The sequence below is a fragment of the Bos grunniens genome, chromosome 13 (genome assembly GCF_055505025.1).
Source record: "Bos grunniens cultivar Pamir isolate PY7600 chromosome 13, Bosgru_T2T1.0, whole genome shotgun sequence".
Taxonomy (NCBI): domain Eukaryota; kingdom Metazoa; phylum Chordata; class Mammalia; order Artiodactyla; family Bovidae; genus Bos; species Bos grunniens.
The window spans coordinates 26,998,262-27,004,261 of NC_141177.1; positions in this window are offsets into that span (position 1 = coordinate 26,998,262).

A 6,000-nucleotide genomic window follows, 5' to 3' on the forward strand; every position below is an offset into this window, starting at 1 on the left:
GAACGGCCCAGGGAGCTTATTAGAAATGCAGAACCCTGGGCCCCACCCCAGGCCTGCAGCACCTGTGTCTGCATTCCAGTAAGTGTCTGAGATCCCCCAGTGATAACCACTAACACCCATTATCATCGGCAAAACGTGTTATGCTTAACTACATGTCTGTGACAGAATCTATGGCCTTCACTTCATTCTCATGTCACCTGTGACCCCCAGACTTTAATCGTGGCCTCAGGACCATCGAGTACAGGCCTGTGTTGATAAGCAGTTGTGCTTCCTTGATCAAATCCTGTGAACTATTTGGAATAAGATTTATTACGGGGCCTGTGTGTTCTCGGATGGATGGTGAGGTTGTGAAGTGATGATGAAGTTATGTGGTGATGAAGGTGGTGATGGAGCCTCTGGAAGGCTGATGCTTTCATGCTGGGTGTTTGGCCCAAAGTTCCCAGGGCTCAGCAGGGCAGGGCACTCAGCAAGGGGTGGGGTGGCGTGACACTGGAGCCCACAGGATGGACTAGAACCTGCTTTAGTGTCGTAGCACCCCAAATCGACAACATGAGTGATCTGCTGGCCACCTTCACACATCACTGGTCATGCACTTGGCCCAGGAGTTGCTGGAGCCAGAGGAGCCGCTGGTCCTCTTGCTGCCCTGGGACAATTGGCAGCGACAGGCAGGAGCTTCCACAAGGCCTGGCCCATCAGAGCCCATTTCACGCCACGTCATGTCTGCCTTCCAAGCTGCCCAGACATTTCTCTCCTGGCCACCCCTGACCTGGAATACACAGTCAAGGGAATGTGGGAGATGTAGATTATACCATGTCAGGATAAGGACTCACACTTGCCAGCCACATCCCACTGGGTCCAAAGCTTAACACACACTCAAGTTTTATTTCTACTTTGGGGACAGACTTTTAAGTCATGTTTGAATAGCAGAAGAGAGAGGAAACAAATTACCCCTACTGGTTTCTGAAGTCCCACCAAACCCACGAGGTATTCAGACACCAAAGGGAAAGTGGTTTTAGAATTTAGCACATTTTGATTATCTGCCAAGAAGGTCAACGTAGAAGATGACAGATTTGTGACCAAGATCAAGGGGATTAGCAGCTTCTTGGGCACCCTTCCAAAAAAAACGGCTGGCCCGAGGTCATCCAAACTGCTCCCAGCATGGAAGCAGAGAGCCACAGAGATCTACTCTGAGAGGAAATAGGACCAGGAGAAGGTCCTGCTTGAAAATTGTACATAAAGCATGCTGGCTGAATTGCCAAGTGGAAGGAAAATTCACTATCAGAGAAAGAGTGGGGCTTGTTTGTCACAAGAGACAAAGTGCAGGGCATTGCCTAGAATGGGGACATCTCTGCCACATTATTCTGGACAGTAAGATAAACATGAGTCCGTGTTCTGATTAGAAATGCTTTTCACTCTCAGGGATGAAAATGTTCCCCATTGTAGTTTACACTTCCTGGTCCTCTGAGCAGTGGCCCCTAACGCAATTCTTTTGGGAGGCCCCCCAAAATTGGGAGTCCTAGAGACAGAAGGTTTGAGGCAGGGCATGGGGCACCAGGGAAGCAGGGTGAGAGGACCTGGGAGAACAGGACCCTGTGTGGAGTCTTATTTCCAGTTGTCTGAATTCTGCTATCACTTGCCTTTAGCATACTGCTCCTCCTCTGAGGCATGCATGGGTGCATGCTCAGTTGTGTTCAACTTTGTGACCCCATGGACTATAGCCCGCCAGGCTCCTCTGTCCATGGGATTCTCCAGGCAAGAACACTAGAGTGGGTTGTCATTTTCTTCTCCAAGGGATCTTCCTGACCCAGGGATGGAACTGGTATCTCTTGCATCTCCTGCATAGGCAGGTGGATTTTTTCCACTGAGCCACCAAGGAAGCCCTACTCAGAAGCATTGTGCAATTTTATGCCCACTAACTCTGCATGAGCCTTGGTGGGGTCATGTACTTGGGAAAGGAAAAGAGGGCATGTTTGGGTTTGAGACAGAATGCAGCAGTGTGTGAACCCCAACTATGATAAAGATGAGACATAAGGGGTCCTGGACAGAAGTAAGAGGAAGGGTTCGGTGACTGTCAGAAAGGATATGCCCTGCTCCTTGATTTCCTAGAATCCTCAGAAGCATACTGGGGAGGACTGAATTCACCAGAGAAATATGTGATGTTGACACTTGGGTTATTGAAACCAGATGGTGAAGGGCAGGGAGGTTCTGGAGGCTGGAAGATTGCTGCCCAGGTGTCCAGGAGACGTGTCCCATCTCTGGGTCTGCCACCCCAGGACTCTGCTGAATGATCACAGGAAAAGGATGCCATCTGCCTCTCTGGATCTCCTGAGCAGTCGGTGGTCTTGTCTGCCGGTGTGGAGCTGGTGGCTATTGACAGGGCTGAATATTGTTCCTAATGGAGTGGGGATGAATTAGCCTGGTAATTTGCCCATGGTCTAAAACCCAAGGAACATCTGTTTGAGCCATAAGGGGCATATTTTTGTGGCTGGAGGGAAGCCCAAGTTGAGGGGTTTGATTGCAACCATCAGCAGGGGTTGTTTGGAAGCTTCACAGAGAGGAGGCAATGAATTGCCACCCGGCACAGTGGCTCTAGTCCCCTGCGTAGTTACCCTTCTGCCCTCAGAGCCCATCTATTTTCCCAAAGGGTGGTGGCTCGAAGTGGGTTAGCACAGGCTGGCTCCTTTGCTCACACTGGGCCAGATAACCAGGGCTAATAATCCTAACGACAACAGCTCCAATTTACAGCACGCTTACTGAGCTCCTGCTGTGTTAAATCCACTATCTCCAGCTCCCCAACTTTGGTCGTTCAAATACCACCTTCAAGATCTGTGTTGTTTGTGTAACACTGGTCCTGTTATCGCCTTCATTAAAAATAAAACACAAACACACTCTCATTTTCCCTCTTAAAATAAATGGACTTAAAAAGTAAACCTCCCAAATGGAAAATGTCTTCTAAATGGAAAACTAATAATATTTGTCACGAATGGGAGAAAACCATAAAAAGATGATATGAAATATGTAATTAGAGACTTCTGGTTTCTGGCCCGGCAAGTAAGAAGCTAAAAGACACCATTTCATCTTGAGAACAGGTAAAAAGCTGAAACCACCAGCTCGTCTTCGATCTTTCAGAGTAGTGAGGTCACGGGGCAGACTGTTGCCCCCAGACTGGAGAGACTGACCGGAAGTACAGAGAAACACAACGTGCTTGGGCAGAAAGCTCGCAGTGGTCAGTCCTGGGGTCAGGAAACCTAAACTCTGGTGGTTTGCTGAAGCTCAGTGTGGACAAGTCTGAGAAGGACAAACTCCAGGAAGATCCAGACATCAGGGCCCTGACACCGTGTGAATTTTACCTGGAGGAGCTCGGCCAGGTTTTCATAGTGAGTGTGGCAGGTGGAGGAGAGAAGGGTTGGGGGAATTGACTCTTGCTTCCGAGAGGGTAGGGGAAAAGGAATCATTTTTAAATACATCAGGGCATTATGTTTTCAATAAGGTCTGCCCTCAGGAGAAACAAGTCAGCCAGAATCTAACCTCTTGGGGATTCATCAGTGCCCCCCGCCCCCCGCCCCCAACTGACCTGGAGGAAGGGAAATACCCAACTCCTGCTCACAGCAGCCATTCTGTCCCACCTACGAGGAAATAAAAAAAGTCAGAAACACTTGTGAAGTTCACAGCCCAGAGGCACAGGCTCATTAAAAAGACTGAGACCTCCCATTCCTCACCAACATATCACTAAAGGCCTATTTACAGCATTTCTTTTTTCCCTCCTGGTACATCATATTCACTTATCAATAAAAAATTACAAGGCATACCAGAAGACAAAAAACACAATTTGAAAAGACAGAGAAAAAGAGCAGAATCAGATTCAGATATGGCAGGGGTATTTGGAATTATCAAACCACGAATTTAAAACAACTGTGATTAAGATGCTAAGAGCTTTAACAGGTAACATAAACAGCATGTAAAACCAAATGGGCAATGTAAGTAGAGAGAAATTCTAAGAACTGAAATGAAAAGCTAGAGATCAAAAACGCATGAGAGAAATGAAGAATGCCTTTGATGGGCTTGTTAGTTGATTGGATATGGCTGAGAAAAGAATCTTTGCGCTTAAAGATCTCAACAGAAAGCAGCCAAACTTAAAAGGAAAGAGAACAAAAGATTAAAAGAAAGAAAAAACAGAACAAAAGATCCAAGAATTGTGGGGCTACTACCAAAGGTACGACACACATGTAATGGGAGTTACAAAAGGAGAAGAGGGAAGAAACATGTAAAATAGCAATGACTGAGAACTTCCCCCAAATGAACGTCAGATACCAAGTTACAGATCCAGGAAGCTCAGCGAACACTGAACATGGTAAAATGCCCCTACACCTACCTACATCTAGGCTTATCATTTTCAAACGAACTACAGAAAAATCAAAGATAAAGAAAAAATCCTGAAAGAAGTCAAAGGAAAAAACACACAATACCTCTCGAGGGGCAAAGACAAGAATGACATCTGACTTTTCAAAAACTATGCAAGCGAGAGAGAGACGTGAAAGATATGAAGTATTGAGAGGAAAACCCCACCAGTCTACAGTTCTGTATCCTGTGAAATTATCTTTCAGAAGTGAAGAGGAAACAAAGACTTTCTCAGTCAAACAAAAACTGAGGGAATTTGTTGCCAGTAGACCTGCCTTGCAAGAAATGTTCGAAGTTCTTTAGAGAGAAGGACAATGATATAGGTCAGCCACTCACATCTACACGAAGAAAGAAGAGCATCAGAGGAGGAAGAGGCCAAGGTAAGATAAAAACCTTTCTTTTTCTTATTCTTAATTGATCTAGAAGATAACAGTTTATTTAAAAATAATTATAGCCACGATGAATTCCATATGTGTCTCTATATAATCTTTTGTCTGCTTATGTATAAGTGAAATGAATGAAAGTATCTTTTCCAATAATAGTTCTCATTAAATTAAACCCAAGAAACTTACAGCCCCTGGATATAGCAGGCTGTGTAAACACAGCAGACATGTGCTGGAATTTGTTTAGAAATTATCATGTTGGTTTCTGAGGCTTCTGGTGATCAAAAAGGCATAGGTTGCCGGAGTTTAAATCTGAGCAAATCTTACCCATTGAGCAAGTCACATCAACCTCTCTGGTCTCAGCATTCCCATCTCTGTAATATGGCAACAGCGGTCCCTACCTCACTGGCTTGTTATGAGGCTTAGATAAGTTCATGTAACGCTCCACAAGGTTAGCTGTAAACATGTTCACACAAGCTCACAGCCCGATTCTTGTAGGAAAAGAGACGTGGCCAGGAAGCTCACTGCCACCCGAAGGGATGTCAGGCTGTGTCGTGTGTATACAGGAGGAGACTGGAAAGAGGGCGAAAGCGTGCGGGGAGAGCAGTTACTGCTTTAAGCTGAGAGTGGGAGGAGGCGGCCCGAGACCTTCTCCTCACTTTGCCTTGTCTACCAGGCAGAGGCCTCTTTCCCATTCCATTTATTAATTGAGTAAACTCCATGATCCTAAATGAAAACACACCCTGAGCAGCAGAGACAAGCACTGTTCTCTGCACACACCGCTTCTAGAAAAGCAAGACGAACGACTGGTCAGCGAGAGACGGAGATGGAGCCAGAGCAGCTGCGTGATTGGCTAAAAGGCCCCGCGGGGCTGGCCCGTTCGTTCCTCCTTCATCAGACTGTTCATTCATTTGTTCATTTGTTCATTTGTTCACTCCAACATTTGTCTTCCTGCCTCATGGGTTCCTTTCTCTCCCAGATTTTGGCGCCACATATTCTCATTAGTCTGTTAACTCTTTGATATCTTCGAATAGATGATTTTAAATTTTTGTCCAGATTTTGTTATTTTTTAAATGAGAGGACTGGTTCAGAGACCTAGGCTAGTGTTGTCTAGGAAGAAGAACTTTCCCCAAACTATGTGCATGAAAACTTAGAAATACCTTAAGTCTAAAAATAGGGGGTCCATTATGGTACCTCCAGGTAAATGGAATAATACACT